The sequence below is a fragment of the Myotis daubentonii genome, chromosome 15 (genome assembly GCF_963259705.1).
Source record: "Myotis daubentonii chromosome 15, mMyoDau2.1, whole genome shotgun sequence".
NCBI classification, from domain to species: Eukaryota; Metazoa; Chordata; class Mammalia; order Chiroptera; family Vespertilionidae; genus Myotis; species Myotis daubentonii.
Genome location: NC_081854.1, coordinates 34,949,544 through 34,971,507, shown reverse-complemented (window position 1 = coordinate 34,971,507; position 21,964 = coordinate 34,949,544).

Here is a 21,964-nt window from a genome sequence, read left to right as displayed (position 1 = left end):
TGAATGTAATATGATGTTGCTGAAGGGTTTTGTCAGGAAAATGACACTATCTGATTTACATGTTTAAAACATCACTCTGACTACTCTATTACTTTCTTAGGGTTTCCATAACAAAAATTTAAGTACACACTGATGTGTGTGTGTGTGTGTGTGGGGGGGGGAGTTTAAAACAATATAAACTTATTCTCAGTTACATAGGTCCAAAGTCCAAAATTAAAGTGTCATCAAGGTTGGTTCCTTCTGAAGGCTCTGAGGGAGAAACTGTTCCATGTCTCTCTAGTTTCTGGTGGTTACTTAAATCCTTGGCATTCCTTGGTTTATAGCTGCATCTCTCCAATCTCTGACTCCATCTTCATATGGACTTCCCTTCTGGGTATCTTCTCTTATTCTCTTCTCTTAAAAGTACTTGTCATTGAATTTAGAGCCCATCCTAATCAAGAAAGACCTCATTTTGAGGTCCTTAATTACAGTATATCTGCAAAGACTTTTTTTTTCAAATAAGGTCATATTCACAGGTTCTGGGTAGACATGTCTTTTGGGAGGCCACCATTCAACCCTATAGCTACTATATAGAAATACGGATTTAGGGTAAGACTTGGAGCAAGGATGTGGTAGCCTAATCAAGAAATTATGGAAACTGGGACAAAGAAATGGATGGAGCAGGTGTGAATACCAGCTCCAGCTCTCAGGAGTTGGTTGAACTTAGTCAGGCTCCATAAAGGCTCTGAGTCTCAATTACTTCCTTGGAAAATAGGAATAATAGTTTCTATCATATAGGATGCTAAAAAGATTAAATGAGATAGTGTATAAAGAGTGCTTAGCATAATCCCTGGCCTGTAGTCATGGCTCAGTAAAATGTTACTGGCTTTTGACCTTGATAATAATGTTAGCAGGACAGTCAACCTGATCAATTTACTTAGTGACTAGGGGCTAGTTGCTCTTGCCATGAATTGGAGGAGCAGTCAGTTCAGATTTTGGCCATTTTAGATCTGGCTCCATGGTCAGTGATGGGGGCCGGAATGCCTTGAGGAGGGGTGGATTTGCCAGGGTCCTACCAAGAGAAAAAAATCAAAAACAGAACCATTAAGGGATGGAGAATATATATATGGGTACATGTCTGGAATCTGTAGGCTGTCAGACCATATTCTTAGGTAGGAGAGTTGATGCTGCAGTTCAGGGGTGGAATTTCTTCTCCAGTTTTGCTCTTAAGGCCTTTTAACTGATTGGATGAGGTCTACCCAGATTACCTAGCACAAGCTCTTTTACTTAAAGTCAAACTGAGTGCAGAAGCTACGTACAAAATGGCTTCACAGAAACATATAGACTAATGTTTAATTGAGTAACTGGATACTATAGCCTGGCCAAGTCCACACATAGAACTAGCCATTATAGGGGAGCTGTCAGTGAGGCCCACATCCTGGGTTGAGACTGGTGCTTTGGGAGAAGTTGGGCCAGACTAGAAGAAAGGTAGAACATGATAGTGGACTGCCTGGGGCAGGGTCTGGGCAGCCCTGGGTGGTGCAGAAAGAAGTGGAGCTTCCTATAAGTGGCTGGCAGCCCAGGGAATAGTTCCAAGGTGAATGGAAGGCTACTGGCTGGCAGGGGAGCAGGCAGGCATTGACAACTGTAATCTCAGGATCCTCCCTCATTATTCATAATTCCAGAGCTAGGTTAATGTTGGTGTGGCTTCCTGTTGTCCAGGGATGGAAAGTCAAAATTTGATCAATATCTTGCCTTAGGGATTGGTATAGAGTGATTCTAATGAAGATTAAAAGGAAGAATGTTGACAGGTAACCTTGTATTTGTGTGTAGAGCTCTGTGAAAAGCCCAGATATTAAAAAAGCATATTAACAGCAGAAAAAGTGACAAAGGATTTTAAAAAACCCCCACCAAACACTTATCCCTCAACTCAAAAAAATGACCCTGATCTTAAAGAATCATGCTGACTTCTGGGTATTGGTTACCTGCTATATACCAGGAATTCTCCTAAGCCAGCGGTTCTCAACCTGTGGGTCGCGACCCCTTTGGGGGTTGAACGACCCTTTCACAGGGGTTGCCTAAGACCATCGGAAAACACATATATAATTACATATTGTTTTTGTGATTAATCACTATTCTTTAATTATGTTCAATTTGTAACAATGAAATTGGGGGTCACCACAACATGAGGAACTGTATTAAAGGGTCGAGGCATTAGGAAGGTTACGAACCACTGTTCTAAGCAGTTTGCTTACATTTTCTTATTTAATATTAACAACAATTGCCTGATGTAATAAGATTAATTCTCCCATTAGAGAAAGGGAAAATGAGGTTTTGAGAGGTTAAGAAACTTCCCCAAGTTCATGTGGTTACTACACAGTAGGTCTGGGATATAAACCCATGTTTGTCTGACTCTAGAGCCAATGCTCCTAACTGTGTCACTTAATTTAAAACACACATGAGCCAAAGCTTGAGAAACATACTAAAAACAACTAAAAACAGCTTTTCACTTCCATTTGTGGGGGAAAAATGGATGACCAAGGAAAGGACTGCTTGAGGGAGACTTTAACAGATGAGAGAAAAAGCAGAACTCCTCAATTGCTCTTTGAATTCTGACTTGTCTATCAGAGAGAATGGTCTTTCTCTGGGGGGAGGGGGTGGAGGGAGGGGGGTGGGTTGTGGGGGGGAGTAGAATAAAGTGGAAGGAGTCAGGGTTTAATGTAGATGTGAAGGCAGGAAGCCAACACAGTTCATAGACATGAGCTCCGTTCTCCAGGATTAGATGAAATTCATCTTGTAGGTCTGTTGGAACTTCCAAGCCTGAAATTTATGGTGCTGGTTGCTATAGGATTTAGAGATGATACTTTTGAACCTCCCCTTCTCTTTTGTCTGGTATCTTCTCAATATTTATGACGCTCAGATAGGCAGAGTTTTTTTTCTTCTCCATATCTATTTTTTGAGAGCCCTTTGGCACAAGAAGCATATGTTAAATATGGAGGCCATTTACCACATATATGGCAAATTTCTTAACATGGTAAGTATGAAAATGTCCTCCCTTCCTTTTGTCCTTGTATTTGGGCACTATCACTAAAAGAATGGTGTATAGCAAAAATAATGTTGTGTAACATATCCTATCTAATAAAAGAGAAACATGGTAATTAGCGTACATCTGCTACCTTTCCCATTGGCTAATCAGGGCGATATGCAAATTAACTGCCAGCCAAGATAGAGGCCGGCAGCCAGGCAGCTTGAAATTAACATGAGGCTTGCTTGCTTCAGTGACGGAGGAAACCAAAGTTCCCCGCCTGCCTTGCCGGCCTCTGAGCTTGCAGTTTGAAACATAGTTACAAGTATAGAAGCTAAACAAAACCCCAGAAACCTGCTTTTAGCGAGACGGGATCTCAGAGCTGGAGTTGATACAGAGTTTCGATTATAGAACACAAACAAACCAGATACCTGCTTTCAGCAGCAGAGGCCTCAGAGCTGGAGTCAGAACTAAAGCTGGCCCAGAATAAAAAAAAAAGAAAAAAAGGAGCAGTTGGGAGCTTCAGTCACCTGCCAGCCTGAAAACAGCCCTCAGCCCCTCACCCAGACTGGCTAGGCACCCCAGTGGGGACCCCCACCCTGAAGGGTGTGTGACCAGCTGCAAACAGCCATCATCCCCTCACCCAGGCTGGCCAGGCACACCAGTGGGGAACCCCACCCTGATCCAGGACACCCTTTAGGGCAAACTGGCCAGCCCCCACCTGTGCACCAGGCCTCTATCCTATATAGTAAAAGGGTAATATGCCTCCCAGCACCGGGATCAGCGGAGCCGCGAGGCCTCCCAGCACCGGGATCAGCGGAGCTGAGAGGCCTCCCGGCACTGGGATCAGTGTGACAGGGGGCAGCGCCCAAACCCCCTGATCGCCCTGCGGCTCTGTGTGTGACAGGGGGCGGGGCCACAACCTCCCTATCAGCCCTTCTCTGTGCCTGATAGGGGGGAGCTCCCCAACCCCCTGATCGTCCCTGCTCTGTGTGTGACAGGGTGCGGCACCCCAACCCCACCCCCACACGGGCCCTGCTCTGTGTGTGACAGGGTAGAGCCATAACCTCCGCATCGGCCCTGCCCTGAGTGTGAGAGTGGCGGCACCCCAACCTCCTGATCGGCCCTGCTCTGTGGGTGATAGAGGGCAGCGCCCCAACCCCATGATCCGCCCTGCTCTGTGTGTGACAGGGGGCGGTACCCCAATTCCCCTATCGGCCCTACTCTGTGAGTGACAGGGGGGAGCTCCCCAACCCCCTGATTGACCCTGCTCTGTGCGTGACAGGGGGCAGTGCCCCAACCCCCTGATTGGCCCTGCTCTGTGCATGACAGGGGGTGGTGCCGCAACCTCCCCATCGACCCTGCCTTGAGTGTGACAGGGGGCGGCGCCCCAACCCCCCAATCAGCCCTGCTCTGAGCCCAACCAGGGGCTGCACCTAGGGATTGGGCCTGCCCTCTGCCACCCGGGAGCAGGCCTAAGCCAGCAGGTCGTTATCTCCCGAGGAGTCCCAGCCTGCGAGAGGGCACAGGCCGGGCCGAGGGACCCCTGTTTCCCCCCCAGTGCACAAATTTTTGTGCACCGGGCCTCTAGTCCTATATAATAAAATGCTAATATGCAAATTGTCCCCTTGGGAGTTCGCTGCTATGACGTGCGCTGACCACCAGGGGGGCAGTGTGGAATGAAGGAAGGCCCTGGCTGGCAGCCGACAGCTGGGGGAAGGAAGGCCCCAATTGTCCCTGATTGCTGACCAGTCCTAGGGACCCTACCCGTGCATGATTTTGTGCACTGGGCCTTTAGTAATGAAAAATACGATTTTATTGCTCATGTGTTTTGTGCCCAGTGGGGCAGGCTGGGTGGCTTTGCTGATCTTGGCTAGGCTTGCTCACATATCTTGGGGTCCCCTGAGGTGGGGACTGACTGGGTAGTTTAACTTAGGGGAAACCAAGGCAATAAAGTTTGCCACTGGTTTCTCACCTTTGCCCACTAGTCTAGGTGTATTCTCATGATGGTGGCAAAGGCACAAGATGGTGGCAAAGAGCATAAGCAGAAATAACAAGACCTGAGGACCAGTACTTAGGACTAGCACACAGCACTTTAGCTTCATTCTGTTGGCCAAAGCGAGTCACAATTTCAGCCCAGATTCAATGGATGGCAAGATAGACTCCACCTATTGAGCAATAGGAACTGGAAAGTCACATGGCAAAGGGGCCATGAATGCAGTTGGTCGCCCACAATTACCTGCTTTGTGCCAAGCATTGCTTTGAGGGTGTGAAGGGTAAACAGTCATGTCCCTGCACTTGGGTTTTCTAGTACTGTCAATACTGGGCCATTCCCTGGGCTGGAAAGTGAAGTTTTGGCTAATGCATGAACTTCTAATGTGTTCTTGATCCATGCTGGACACATCCTTTTTACTGTGTGATGCTCATTTATATCCCTATGGCTGACAGTACCAAATAGTTCTCTAAAGAGTAAAGCCAAAACCCTCTGAGGCTTGTCCTAGTAAACATTTCTACTCAGCAGTTGCTGGCCAGTCTCATTATTTTTCTTAGAACTGCCAGAGAAGAAGGAGAAATTCCTTGGTGTGTATGAGCAGGGTGGGGGAGGTGAGGGTGAGATAAGGAGAATGCCAGGAAGACATAGCCAAAGTCAGTAACTCAGATCTCTTATTCCCTCAAAGATACTCCCAGTGAATCACACCACTGATTCTCTCATTTTATGTTTTCTTGATTGTAACACAATTGTCAGCAATCTTCATTCTAACTCCACAGGAATAGCAACCCGTCTGCTTACTTCTCGCTATATGCCAAATGCCTTGCATAGAGGCACATGGTAGGCATTCTTTAAAAATTTGTTTGTTGAATAGAAGAAGGAGGGGTGACTAAAGACTGGGTGTTGACAGAGTTTGAAGTTTTCGAAAGAGGAAGAAGGTTGTTTTAGATACTACCAGCCAGTGAATTTGACATTAATGATTGGCACAATCCCAGACTGAGTTATTAAACAGCTGGCTTGTGAGGCAGTGGAAAAGGAAGCTGGGTTCACTGGGACCCAGAATGGGTTCACCAAGAACCGGTCATGTTGAATCAACTCTACTTACTTTTATGATCAGATTATTGTACTGTTATAGCAGCCTTGAGCATGAAGTGCATGTTACCCAGCAAGGCAGTTGGAAAATATTTTATAAAACTCCCATAGTCAACAGGGTGAAACATGGGTTGGATGGGTGAACAGGTTGATTTTTAACGGAATGTTTATATGTGATCTTCTACTAATGTCATTTTTTTGAGGAGGTAAAGGAAATTTTTCCACCAGCACCTTGCAGGACTCTCTTCTCCTTATCTTGTTTGTACTTATCAATGGCTCAGATACAGTTGTAGTGGGTGAACTTGTTAAATTTCCAAATGATTCAAAGCTGGAAGGAAGGATGATGGAGTCAGGATTCCATATCATGCTGACAGACCAAGATGATGGGCTGAAACTAAAAGATTAATTTGAATAGGAATAAATTTATAGCTTAGATGGGTTCTTGAAGAGAAATTTGCAAGGGTATGAGATAGCAGAGCCCCAGCTTAACAATGCAGTCATTTAGAGCCAATTTTGTAACCTATGGATAAAAAGCTCTATGCCTATGCTGAATTAATAGAAGCAGGGTGTTAAGATCAAGGGAGATTATAGTCCCCATGTCTCCTGAATTTATCAGACCAACAACCATTCAATAAAAACATTTATTAAGTACTTCTCTGTATCAAAGTCTTAGCCAGGCACTTGTTAAATAAATTGGAATGAGTTATAAGGAATTCCTATCGTTAGATATGTGAAGGCCCCTGGCTTAGAGATGGCCACCCAGCAGGTGCTATACAAATGCCAGGATTCACAATATGGCCCAGGTGCTTGTTTATAGCCTGTGAGGTCAATTTGCCTTTTACTCTTTCATGATTTCTAACTCCCAACCTCATATTACAAGTAAATAGACATAATTGTTTTGATTTTCTCCTTGCATTAAACAGCATTCCTTTAATGGGTCATTTGGTAACACCAGGGCTCTATGTCCATTCCTGTTCGTCCTTTTATCTCTTTTCTCTTTAGATGTTGGTGTTACCCTCTTCTACTTCAAAGATCTTCCATATTTTTGTGGAAAATGGTCAGAAGGAGCTCAAAATTATATTATTCTTATGGTTCATCGTCTTAGAGAAGAGTGAGAGGCCTTCTCTTGGTGTTCATATATCAGAGGAAATGCTGCTTGGCCTGAGTTAGGTTATGTGATCACTCTTGAACTGGATACTTCTGAATAATGGTTATGATAAGGGGTGTGTGTGTGTGTGTGTGTGTGTGTGTGTGTGTGTGTGTTGGGGAGGAGGTGTCTGTGACTTTGTGACTAGCAAGTTTATTTCCATGTAAACCATGTAGAATTTCCCACGGAAAAGAGCAAGGGTTTTATACCCAGAAAAATGGGAAAGTATGCTAGGGAGATTAAAAAAAATATATAAACCATTTTCCTGAAGAAAGGAGTAGTGTAGGGGAGAAAGAGGAAGAAGAAAAATGGCTGAGAGGGCTCCTTCATCTTTAAATGCATTAACCAGTCCTGAATTACTTTTAAAAAGGAAAGAGTGGTTGTGATTCCTTTTGATCAATCATTATTATGTTAAGACTAAAGCTGATGATAGCTTTGGATTCAGGCTGAGATTTGCTGCTGCCTTTTCCCAGCTTGAGTTTGGAGTTTGTATGTTTCACCTCTCTTTTTGTGTTATTTGGATGTGTAAAGGAACTTCCTGGGGAAAGACTGAAGTCCTCTGGTGAAAAATCTAAAGGAGGAACACAGTAAGATGCCCTGGTAATTTTCAAGGAATGGTCCAGGGAGAAGTAGAAAACAATACACTAATTTTCAGCTCAGTTCCATTTCTGTATTGGCTTGCTGTGGCTGCTCATTTTGAAGACTCCCAGCCTCACTTGACCTTGGCTGATGGAGTAGCTGGAGGACCTTTTGTGCGGGTATGTACCCCTCCTGCGAATGGACAGGGAGAATGGATTGCTGGCTCTAGAGAAACTGTTGCTCAGACTAATTTGCACACCAGGATCCCCAAGGCCTTTCCAAACCATCATGTCCTCTGTAGCTTGCTTACCTGGGATGAAAAGGGAATGCTGGAATGGGCACCCAACAGCTATTAATCTTGATGTCATCTGTTTGGGCTGTGGACTTCACTTTAGTGCTTGAGAGCTATTTTGCAGAAAATATTCAATCCTAATGATGTTTACTGTGACGGATGTTAGAATGGGTGAGTTCTGTAAATGTTGTCAAGACAGCTGGTCCCTGGTTGGAAGTTATTTGGTTTCAGGAAATTGACCTTCTATGAAAAGGTCACCACAGATTATACACAAAATAAGTGAGCCATGGGAGGTTTGGAGTGATAATTTGTATTCCATCGTAGGTCCACAAATGCATCTTTTTATTTATTTATTCTGCCTCCATGAAAAGCTACATCACTTGCCTTTCCATTTATCTATGAGATAGTAGGACAGTAAATCCATTGTAGTTTTCCTAGTATAAATTCTAAGAATCCATTGTGTCTCCTTGCCCTCAACCCTGAGATGCAAGTTATAGGGTCAGATGCTTTCATATTTTACCAAAATATAGGTATTTTATATATTTGTAGATTTATACAAGTGCATAAAATATATTCAATTGATATATTAATACATATGCGCATTTAAAGTTATATTTTATATATTTTAAACATGTAGCATGTAATTTTTCTCCTTGCAACCTTGTGAGATAGACCCTCATTTTTACAGATGAAGAAACAGAAGAAATTTGGTCACTTTCCCAAGATCACGGTGTCAAGTCAGAGTTCTCATTTGCAAATAATAGAAACCAATTCTGATTAATTTCAGCAGAAAATAAATTTATCAAAATGAAATCAGGCAATTCACAGAATCCCTGGGACGGCTAGGAATACAGGTCTAGAGACCATGCAGCCTGGAAGAACACCACCAAAGACGCCACACCTGCTGCTCCAGGTCTAAGCCCTAAGATGGGTCTTGTTCGTCACAGCCTCAGGAAGACCTGCTAAGCTAAGGCTGCCCATGTTGTTAGAATGTCTGCCTCAGGCTCTGCTTCTTTGGCAGCCCTCCTTTTATTTCCAAGTTTGGGCAAGTGATTCTCATTGGAGGCTTTTGTTCTTAAACTTGGTGAAAATTCAAGGTTATAAAGTGGTAAATTGTTGGAGAGTCACTGTAGTATAAACAACAGAAAATGGGCACATAATGGTGGACGAGGGGGAACTATGAGGGTTTGGGGCTTGTGGCAAAGTGGAACATCACAGGATGTCCTTGCTGAAAACAGATCTACAAAGTAACCATTTAAATGTTTTTAATTGTTTCAAACACACAGGTAATGCATGAACATTTTTTTTAAAAGATTAAATATTACAGATAAGCCTCAAGTTGCCTTGACCATCACGGACAATCCCTAGGAAATTCCTCCATATGAAAAGCCACCACTCTTAGTATAGATCTTTGTAAACCTTTTCCCGTGTGTTTTTACCCATAGGTTTGTATCATAGAAAATGGGAAGTGTTGTTTAGTGTGTGTTTCCTTCAACCAGGCCTCAGAGACTTTTCTATGTTGGGACATACAGATTTACCTCACTAGTTTATGTACTGCAAAGTATTTCGTTATATGACAACAGATGGTAGTTTGCTCTGACAGTCTACATCTAGGGTATTTGCACTTTTTCACTATTGGAAACAATGTTTTAATTAACATCCTTGACTGTCATGGACTCTTCAGTGTTTCTCCAGGATGGTTATGAGAAGTGGAATTACTGAGTCACAGGGGATATGCCTTTAAAACTTAATAGGCACTAGCAAATAGTTTTGAATGTGCCTACACCAAATTATGCAATTTTTAAAGTAACCATTTCCTTAAATTAATGGCATTAGCAAACATTAATTTTTGCCCACATGAAGTGCTTTTTAATTTGCATATCCCTGAACACTGGTGATGATGGATATTTGTATTTTCTCTTTTGTGCATGCCTTATTCCTGTTCTCCCAGACCCCTATGGATAGGGATGGTCTGTCTTGGCCCTTGCCCTATCGCCCATGCTCAGCACAATGAGTGTCATGAGATAACTATCTAAATACTTATTAAAATGATCCAAGTCTTCGTCACCTTTAATCTAAGCACCACTTTGCCCTGGTTTTCAAAGACACAGTCTGAAATCTCTTTCCCAAGAGTGAGCCTTAAAAAGTATTAGGCTTCTTATAGAAAAATCTGAACACAGCCACTTTTGCTAACACAGAGTTGTCCTAAAACATGAGATCAGAGAACTTCGGGCCCCTTAGAATTACTCAAGCTCATGTTCTAGTAACATAGGGCTAAGGTGGCTCTGCCAAGCGGCTATTCTGACCATCAGTCTTGTCTGATCAGGACCAGCCACACATTCAGCAACATGTATCCCCCTACTGTGTCCTCCTTTTGGAGGTAGTTAATAACATTTGAAAACAAAAATATTTTAAGTACATGTCCATATTTCTGGCTTTCCTTGAAAAAAGGTAGATGTAGTGACACTGGGCCTTTTAGAACGGGGTATCCTCTCCAGTTTACCATAAACCCTTATGTAGCTCCTTAAGACATTTGAATTTATCTCCTCTGGTTTACAATATAGTTGGAGATTAAAGTAAACCTATTTAAAAACAGAAAACTAAAAATATAAAGAAGTACCAAGTAGGTGACTCCTTATGAACTTTAAGAAGAATTCTGGAAAAGGAAAGGAACTTGAAGACTGGGGTAGTCACAGCATATTTTGTGAATTACCTGGGCTTTGAAGGGTGGGAAGACATTGCTGGGTGAGGAGGAGGTAAAAGTGAAGGAAGGCCAGAGGTAGCAATCTAAGTGGAGGTTCAGGTAATACTGAGGAGGCTGTTGTAGAGTGTGTACATTTCCTTCACCCAGAATTCCCAAGGAGCAGGAGCGTTCCTACTGCTTAGGATGCCCTTGAAACCTGCAAGTTTGAGTGGAAAATTTTGTTTGCGTGATTTTCCCCCTGGAGGTAGGACCTAGTGCGTCTAGCAGGTTATTCAAAGGATTCATGAGAATGGTTATTATAGGGAGCTGTGGAGAAATATGTTAGGTGATGTGATTTGGGGTCAGACTGTAGAGGACCTTGGCTTCCCAGCAAAGAGTCTTGATCTTATAGGTAATGGGAGTGTTTGGATGCAACTCAGAAGATGATTTAAGTTGTGCATAGGATGTTATAACAGCTAACATTTATTGCATACTTTTCATGTTCCTCACACTATGCTGAGCTTTTTAAAAACTTGAGGTGAAATTCACATAACATAAAATCAACTATTTTAAAATTTACAATTCGGTGGCATTTAGTACATACATAGTGTTGTACAACACCACCTCTATCTAGTTCCAAGATGTTTTTATCTCCCAGAAAAGGCAAGCACATAACCATTCCTTCTTCACCCCAACCCACCTAGTTTGCTTTCTGTCTTTACAAATTTATCACTTGTGGATATTTTGTAAATATGAAGTCACATTAATATTTAGCCTTTTGTGCCTGGCTTTTTAAACTCAGCATATCATTTTTGAGGTTCATCCATATTGTAGCATGCATCAGTACTTTAATACTTTTTATGAGTTAGTAATAGTCCATTTTAGGCATGTTCTACATTGTGTTTATCCATCCATCTCTTGCTGGTCATTTAGTTATTGTGAGTAGTGCTACTACATTCGTGTATGAGTGTTTGAGTATTTAGTTTCAATTCTTTTTGTGTAAAAGTATAATGGTTGGCTTATATAGCAATTTTACATTTAATTTTTCAAAGCTATGTTGAACTGTATCTACTGTCTTCCTTAATCTTGTTACTAGCTCAGTAAGGAAGGGCCATAATTACCTCTTAGAGATCAGAAATTAGAGGTTAGAAAACTGAGGACCCGAGAAGTTAAGTGGCTTTCTGAAAGTTAGTTGCAAAGCTGTAAGTGGTAGAATTGCTATGTAAGCCCAGTATTGGCTGGCTTCTTTCAGAATCAGAGTTCTTAACCACTAGTATGCACCTTGCCTCTCCTATAGCATCTAAGGAGGATGGTACCTTTCTATGCATAAAAAACAAATGAGTTCATTTCCTTGCTCAGAAAACTTTTACTTGAAAGGAAAATACATTGCTTTAGGAATGTTACTCAATGGCAAAGCTACAAAGCCACTTATTGCCTGTTAATGAGAGTTTTAACATCAAAGGGAAGTGAAACTGTATCTGTAGGCAGTTTCCTGCTTACCTGTGCAGAAGGACATCACTGCCATCAGAAAGGAGCACTCTTGCTCCCCAGTCTTTCCTCCCTTCCATGCCTCTGTGTTTATCCTGTCAGCCTCTAACCACCTGTAACTCCTTTGCCCTTGGAGACCGGTGATTTCCATTATAGTGAAACTCTCAAACCGCATGTTAGAGCAGGAAATTGTGCAAACATCTGAATGGTCATTTCATGCAGGATTTTCATACCACTTGTTAGGGAGAACCCAGAATAGGTGGTGTTCATTAGGATTAATACCCATTGACTGTGGAAATGTGAAATTATCACAGATAGCCCTGTTTGAAGCTAGATCCCAGAGAGACTGAGGCGTAAAGGCAGTCTGTGCTGTGTTCATCACAACTGAGACCTGGTAACTTCAGAAAAGTGAAATTGGTCCTATGAGACACATAATTGCTATGAAGTGTCAGCATCGCTGTGGGGGCAGACAGGCAGCAAAATCTCTGTTGTATCTGCTATCCCAGAGAGGTACTGAAGAGCCTAGCCACTCTTCAGATGCTTCCATCATGCTTAAAAGTGGCATTTTTATGAGCCTTCTAGAGGGGGAAGGCCACTCTAGATATCGGAGTATGTTAATAGCTGGCTGCCTACCAAGGTGTGCAACTGAAGCACAAAACTGCATTTCCAAACAAGGTTTTAAATCCTATTGCTATGTTGAAGTCTATTGTCTATTTCATATAAATAAAAGCTTTTTGAATATACCTTGATTTATACTTCTCTGTGTGTGTCTTGATTTGTACTCAGCCATTGAGATGGGCATCTGCCGGTGGTCTTGATCCAGCATCTAGAAGGGTTCAGAAATCTGGAGAAGGCACTGTATGTAAATTAAATAAGAGTCCAGAGACGAAACGTAATTTTGAAAGGCATATTGGGGAGTCAGAGAAGACTTAGCTAAAGGAACTAAGTTCTCCTTGTCTCAGGACCCCTTACTTTTTATTAACACAAATTGTCCTAAGGCAAGGTGGAGATATGCACATCAAAGGCCAGGGTTTGTATACAGAAGCATTTTCAGATTGGGGAATTGCCGCCTACAGCTGTTCAGGTGTTTGACCAGTAGGAGGCAATAACATGTAGATTAAGATGCATTTAGCTGTCTGGCCTCAAGCAATCATTTATGCATCCTTTTCAGGTTTGGGGAAATGCCCTCAGCCATCTCCAGATGTTTCAGCCCTGCTGACATGCTGGAATTGGCTTTCAGCAGGCATCATTCATTTGTTCCCTTGGACCCAACAGTAAGTTCTCTTGCCCTTTGGTTTCTCCTTGGGTTTGGCCAGTGGAAGGTGCTAACAGGAGATTGGAGAAAAGGGAGGATTAAATGGAGTATAGTACATTTGAACTCCTGATTCACTTCCTGATGGGACACAAGTTAATACTGGTTGTGTTTCTCTGTGGTGGGCCACGGCACCCATCAGGAGCAATAGATCCCATTATGTTTTGATAACACTACCTGTATTTGTATTTGTGCTTTCGGTCTTGGGGGTGGTATCAGTCTTTCCACCTTTGCTAGTTCTGGAGGGTTTCGCTCCTTGTGGGTTTCCCTCAGCTTACCCACACCTTTATAAAGAGTCCTAATAAACTCTCTTTTAGCCTCTTCATCATGCCACCTATTTCCTGCCATGACTCTGACCAGCCACTCAATACCTCCTGTCCCTATGCAAGGTATCTAAGCATGTTGGGGTAAGAATCCTAAGGCTGAAATATAATACAGCTTGGCTAAGCATCTAAGCATCAAACTGTGGCACCATCATCTTGTGCTGAATGGGACTGGCCCAGAGAACAGGACCATAGAAAGTGTGGTTAAGGGGAAAGAACATTAAATTTTAAACTGAAACCAGAAAAGCAGCAAAGGAAACTGGAAGAGAAGTTGCCTAGGAAGGGACACCCAGAGTAGAGAGGAGAAAGATAACGTTCCAAACAGAGTTATCCTCTAGCAACTTGAGGGGCAGTTGGTGAGATGATTTGTGGTTTTCAGCTATACATACACAGCTCACTTTGATACATGCCCTTATTACTAGACTAACTTTTCCCTTTCTCTAGAGACCTTGAGAGGGGACACCTTACATGTGTGCCTTACTAGAGCCTTTTCCACCCCTTCACTCCAGGATCTGAGCTTCTTGCAGGTTCCTGTGATGACTCTAACCATCTCTTACTTCTCTCTTTCTCACCCAAATGGTCCCTTTGAAATTTTTTCACCATGATAATTCTTGTGTTATTTTAAGATTTAGTCAACTATGATAATTGTTAGCCTTTCTTTAAGATCAACTATGAGGCTCAGGAAGTCTTATCTACTCTTTGATATGATGCAGATGCCCTCCTGGGCTCCCACAGCATCATTCTAGTCTTATCATCCATTCTCCCCCTGCAGGACCACGAACTCTGTCCAATAGGATTTTAGCACCATTTATCTGTACAAGAGGTAGTTTAGAAATTGTGGTTAGGGGAAAGAGCATTAAAAATTTAAACATTTTGGAGAGCTTTTGGGGCAGTGGGATAGTCTGCACCTATACTTTGAGAATGGGAGAGGATCCTCCAGAATAAGTTCTGAAAAGTTCTATAAAGTGAAGACAAGTATGAAACCAAACTCCTTATACATGAAATAAGATGGAACACATTAATAATAGGTTCAAAAGGAAGTGAAATCATTTAGAACAGAAGGAAAAGGAATAACTCTTATGGTAAGAGGGCATTTTTTTTTTCATGTACTAAGCTGCTTGCCCTCAGGAGGCCCGGATAAATATGTATAATATGTATGTATATCTGTCATGGTGTGCTTCAGAGGTTCTCAAGACCACTCTCAGGCTTGGTGATTTGGTAGGAGGATTCATGGACTCAGCATATAGTGGTGGTTATGATTTGTGACAGCAAAAGGATAAAGAGCAAAATCAGCATAGAGGAGAGGTGCATGGGGTGAAGACCAGAGGAAACCAGGCACAAGCTTCCAAGAGTACTCGCCCAGTGGAGTCACACAGGAATGTGTAATTCCTGCAGCAATGAGTTGTGACAACACATGAGATGTTGTCTAATAGGGAAGCGTATTAGAGACTCAGTGTCCAGGGTTTTTATTGGGGATTGTCACTTAGGAACCATATGCCTTGCACATGTCCAAATTTCAGACTCCCAGAAGGAAAGCAGGTGTTCACCATAAGCCATATTGTCTTCACGGTTTATGCATAGCGAGCTCTCTTCTCAATTCTAAGAATAGTGGAAACCCTTCCCAAATCTAAGTTTCCAACCTTGCAAGAGGCCTTTCTAAGGATAGCAGTTCTCAGTCCTGCTATGTTTGCTATTTTTCTCACATGGTGCCACATTTATTACCCTTGGGTGAAGGAGATAGCGGTGTAATTTTCCAGCAAGTAGACTTCCCCTTCCCATAGATCCCATGAATTGGGGCTTCCTGGCATGTCAGCTCAGATTTCTTTTTTTAGGTATCGATGATTTCCAAACCTCAATGGCTAGCAGTTGGCTTCAATTACATAGTTACTCACAGCCCCCTTTTCCTTTGCATCCCATCCTGGAGGGCTTAAGTCCAGATTTCCAAGAGCCATTCCTATTGCATATAAGAGTTGTTTCTCAGGGCTTTGTCTGGAGGTAAATCCTGTGTCTCAGGGGGGATCCTATTCCAATGAACTCTCTTTTATCTGAAAAGCTTTATATTCTGCCCCCATTGACCAAGCACCTTAGGGATTCATTCCCAGTCATGTAAGCCAGGGTCCTGTGACTACTATGGCATGTAACCCTCTTACCCTATAAGGCTCAACACTGGTTCATCAGGTTAGGCTGATAGTCAACCTTTGGTATTGATCTAGTAGCCAGGAGAGAAGGTGGGGGAATTGCTTTATAAGGCACCTACTCCATTTAAGCCTTTGCTTATTCTTCAAGCAAGAAAGGGGCCTGTCTTCTAATAAGAGAGTGAACACTTCATCAGGCCCAGAGGGTTCAGGGGATCTTAGGGTTGAAGGTAATCAAGTGTATCTTTCCACATAAAATCTCAAGAGTCCCACTCCTTTCCACTGTCTCCTTTCCGCAGTCGGCAAACTGCGGCCCCTTGAGTGTGGCTCTTCCACAAAATACCACGTGCAGGGGCACACGTACAGTGCGATTGAAACTTCGTGGCCACACTCAAGGGGCCAAAGAGCCACATGTGGCTCGCGAGCCGCAGTTTGCCGACCACTGCACTAGGGTCCCGATTTTGTTGTAGGACATTTACGTAGCCTGAGAATACAGCCTTCTCTGCAGTTTTGCCAATCTTACAGTTTAATCCTGCTCTGTTTTCATACTTGAAGATAAGGGTTTCTTTAAATACTGCCAAGGAGGCTCTCTGACACAATTTTCTCTAAAATGTTGAGTGATTACCCTGAGGCTGTCATTTTTTTTCTCTTTGATTCAGGTATTCAGCAACAGCCACCCGATTTCACAGTCCTGATAATTACTATATCTGTCATTCCTCTCCAGCACTGCAGATGTAGTACAAGCTAGTGCATCCACTTCTATCTATACCCTGTCTAGTTATCCGCAGGTGAAAGTCTTAGCAATTGCATTGTGCCCAAACATGCCAGAGATAGATAATGCTCCATTTCCCACCAGCGATGGACTCCTCACTGCCAGGCTGCCAATCAGGGATCCACCTCCAGAATCCCTTCCTTTGAGTCTGGTTCTTAAGACCAACTCTTCATACCAACTCTCTTAGGTCAGTGGGAGGCAGAATAATGGCCCCAAAGATGTCCACATTCTTATCCCTGGCACCAGAGAGTATGTTACCTGACAAGGAGAACTTTGCAGATGTGAAGGATATTGATATGGAGGAATTAGCCTGGATAAATACAGTCGGGTCCAATGTATTTACAAGTGCCACTAATGAGAGGGATGCAGGAAGGATCAGAGTCAGGAAAGGAAATGTGACAATGGAAGAAAAGGTTGCAGTGATGCGGGGCCATGAGTTAAGGAATGCAGGTGACTTCTAGATATTGGAAAATGGAAGATTGTCCCCAGAAGAAACACAACCATGCCAAAACATTGATTTAGTCCATGGAGACCTGGGTCAAATTTCTGACTTCTAGAACTGTAAGATAATACATTTGCTTTCTTTAAGATGCCAAATTTGTGGTAATTTGTTACAGCATTGATAGATATCTAATACAACTGGGTTCCCTAGATGTGGACCCTGGGACAGGGATTTGGGTATGCATGATTTATTGAGAGAATGCTTTCAGGAGCTCTATAGGAGACCCCTGTGGGAGATTAGGAAAGACAAGATGAAAGGGAATTGCTAGGCAAGTCTGACCCTGGTTAAAAGTCTAGCATTGGACTGACTCATGGAGGTGGTGCTCTTGACATGTCACATTATAGTGTTATCTTTTCTTAAGGCAAGGAGGCTGCCCTTGATTCTGGTTTCCGGCAGTCATTGGCAGTCCCCACGTTGTTGTTGGTGGTGGACCTTCGAGGCAGCATATACCTACCTTCTTAGATGAGATTACTCCTGTCAGCAGAGCCAGTCTGTGAAAGGAGGCATCCCTGACCTATTAGCGCCAACACTCATAGCAGCTGGGTATGGGTGCACAGTCCCAGGAAAGGGGACCCTTGTACAGAGAAGAACTTGTGTACCCAGTGAGGCCATCTGATATGCAATACCAGAGAAACTTTACAAAATGTAATCAATGGTGCTTTTCTAGCCTGATTGCTTTGGCTTCCAATGTAGATTTAAATTACTGACTTGCATAAAACAACCATGTGAATTCAGCTGCCTAGTAACCAGTTACTTGGTGGTTTTGCAGAATTCAGCTGCTTTACTGAATTTTCCAGCTTCTGTTTTAGTTCTTTGTCAAATAACCTTGGCTTGCCCTCATTGATTGGTGGTCTTGCAGTTAGCATTAGACCACAGGCACAATCACATTTGAGTGAAGAGCCCCTTGGACTCATTGACTTGCCTGGGGATATTTGGCTCGTCTAGGACCTCCAAGGGGGTAGCGCTGGTACTTGAATCTAATTGGTGGTCTGTCGCCTGATTTGATCAATGCAGGAAGTGGGACACCAGTAGACAGTCTCCAGTGGAGATAGGATTTCAGTCTTAATTATTTTACCCCTTGATGGCACACCAAACACATCCAAACTGATGGAAAATGGGATTCTTCACTGAGTCGCATGGTGCCTCAGACCCATAATTTGATACAAAAGATTCACACAAATTGAAATTAAAATGCATTTAAGATGCATCCTTTCATCAAAGCAGTTTGCACCAGCAGGCTTCTCTCTTTTACAAGTTTGCTATAGAAATAGGGAAACTGGGCGGCTTTGCTGTTGGCGGCTCTGGAAGTAACACAATCTCCCTGCTTGTCAACTGCAGGCAAGAAAATGAAATAAAATGAAAACCAATTGGAGGTCTAATTATCCTTTTTAAAATGACATTATCCTGTAGAGTGGCTCACTGAATGTGTAAAAGGCACCGTTCTTTTTTCCCCTTGGGTATTTGGGGCCACATTTAACAAAGGGGTCATATTGGGATTCACGACATGGGTCACTAAATGTTTGAGTCCAATTTACTTGAAGAAACAACACTTAGAGAGGGTGTGGCTATGTGCCACGAATTCTTGAAGCACTCCTCAGACAGTAACACATTTATTTCTCATAATGACTCTATGAGGTAAGTACTCAAATTATTGGTATTTTAGGCATTAAGGAACAGAGAGGTAAGTGAAGTGCCCAAAGTCACTCCGCTAGTAAGCAGCACCGGCATTAAAATTTTAACCTGGGCAGTCAGACTCCAAGTTCAGGATCTTAATATACTATCTTCTTTCTTGTAATGAATCTGGGTGGTTTGGCTTTCAAAGAGAAAACAAAATAAATCTCCCATTTCCCAGACTTCAAACCTAACCCTGACAGCCTCATTGCAGGGCAGGGCTTTGGTCACAGCAGGGCCAGGAATGCAGATCCAGGTATGTTCATAGCACATCCCAAGGGTCATCCTTGAACATGAAGCTCCCCTCCCCCCGAATATTCTCATTCACAAAAGGCTGTATCATGCATACTGTTCTGCTCTAGCTTATTTCTTTTAATATGGGACCTGGGCACACTTTCCTCCAGCCAAACAGTTACCTCATTCTTGCTTATGTTTGCCTAGTGTTTACCATGTACATTATCTGTAATTTTACCACTGTGCTCCTTGTAGATATTAGGTTATTCCTTATTTTCTGTCATTAAGAGCAATGATGTAATGAATATACTTATATAGCCAGCCATGTTTTTGTGAGTTTATTCCTAGGGCAAATATCTAGCTGTGGGATTTCTGGGTCAAAGGAGATTATATATTAATATAATTAATATATATTAATATATATATTAATAAAAGGGTACTATGCTAGTTAAACCAGATAAACCAGATGTCTTCCAGGCAAAGCCATGGTGGCGGGGGCCGAGGCAGAGTTGGTTAGGAGCAATCAGGCTGGCTGGCAGGGGAGCAGTTAGGGGCATCAGGCAGGCAGGTAGAGGTGGTTAGGAGTGATCAGGCAGGCAGGCTGAGGTGGTCCCGGTTTGGAGAGGGTGCAGGATGGGCTGAGGGCCCCTCCCATGCACGAATTTCATGCACCAGGCCTCTAGTCCTATCTGATAAAGAGATAATATGCAAATTGACCATCACTCCATCACAAAGATGGCAGTGCCCAGCCCCCTCAGCCCCGCAGAGTCCCACAGTCCTTTCAGCCCAGCTGGGGGGAGTGGTGGCAGGTGCATGGTGTGGCTGGACCCACCCTCATCCCCCCAGCCACCTAGGGCCGGCCCAAGGCACAGGCAAGCCTCAGATGTCATTTGCCCAGCTGCCTAGGGTAGGCCTGAGGTGCAGGCAAGCCTCAGATGGCGGCTGCCCAACCACCCAGGGCCTCCCGAGGCTTAGGTAACCAGGGCTGGCTGAGGCTTGTGCTGCCGGCAGTGGCAGCAGCAGAGGTGTGATGGGGCGTCACCTTCCCCTGATCTCCAGGTCATCTCCTGCCCCTAAGGGCTCCCGGACTGTGAGAGGGGGCGGGGCGGGCCAGGCTAGGGAACCCCCCCTCCAGTGTATGAATTTTCATGCACCGGGCCTCCTGTATGTATATGTATATATGCCTAAATGACCCCCTGACTATTTTCCCAGTAGCTATGATGCGCAATGACCACCAGGGGGCAGATGCTCTGACCAGTAGAGGAGGGAGCCTGATTCCTCGCAGAATTGGCCATGGGTTAGGTTGCTGCTGGGCACTATTGGCCCCAAATCTGCTTCACCCACACCCCGGACTTAGAGATTGCTTTCGGCCCAATCCCCGCAGGCCAGGCCAAGGGACCCCACCAGTGCATGAATCCATGCACCAGGCCTCAAAATTGTAATTGTGATAGTCATTCACTCATTGCTCTCTAGACAGGTTACTGTCTGGTTCATGTTGTCCCCCAAAGTGGGTGGATACTACATGTTTCTTCATGCCCTTGCCTGTACTGTGTATCAGAAAACAAAATAATTGCCTATGTGATAAGTGAAAAATGGTATCTTACTGTTTTAATTAATCATGAGGACAGTTAAGCATCTTTTCATTGCTTATTGGCTAGTTGTATTTATATTTTTGTGAACTGCCTGCTTGAATCCTTTGCCCAGTTCTCTCCCTACCACCGCCCCCCCGCCAAAGTGTTTGTTTTTTTTTAAACTTTTCCTTACTTATTTGTGAGCAACTCCTTCATTTTTCAAAGACTTAGAAGGCTCTATCACTTTGGTGTATAGCTAGCCTTATACTCTAGCCTGGAAAGACTTTGGTAGAACTAACTTTTCTCCTTTTCCTTTGATCTTCCCCCATTTAATCTTTATTTTTGAGTACAGTGTTATGCACCCTGTGGACACAATAAACACATGCCAATTGACTATTTTATTTATCTGATTTTTATGGCTTCTTTCTCTGAAGAGCTCCACAGACTTTATAGTTATTAACTTGATAACCCTCAAAGCTCTCTAGTGCAGCAGTTGTAATTACTGTCAGGCTTTTGACATGGTGAAACAGAGGACTGGAGATTCTTCAGAATTATTCTTTGAGGGCCTCAGAAGGAGGTCTGGGGGGAGGTCATCCCCTTCACAAGTTATGGACCTAAAGAATATTTAAAAGGTTCCTAGTAAGCCCTGGCTGATAGCTCAGTGGTTAGAGCGTTGGCCCACGCTTCAAAGGGTCTTGAGTGAGATTCCATTCAAAGGCATGTACCTCAGTTGCAGGCTCAACCCCTGGCCCTGATAGGAGCATGTGCAGGAGGCAACCAATCCATGTATCTCTCACATCGATGTTTCTCTATCTCTCTACCCCCACCCCTGCCTGCCCTACCTCCTTTGCACTCTAAAAGCCATAAAAAAATATTCCTGGGTGAGGATTTTTAAAAAAAGGTCCTAGTAAGAATGACTGCAGGTTGATGGGTGGGCGATCATTGCATTTACAAAGATTTCTTTAAGCACCACCCCCCCTTTAACTGTTCTCAAAATGAAGTAAAACTGAATAACAGTTACATGTGCCTGGTTCAAATCCTATTTCTTCCTCTCACCAATTGTGAGCTGATGGGAAATAATAATAGCTGATGTCCATTGGGTTCTTACTGTATGTAAGACCACATATTGAAGGTTTTTCATGCGCCACATCACTTGGCTGCCAGAGCTC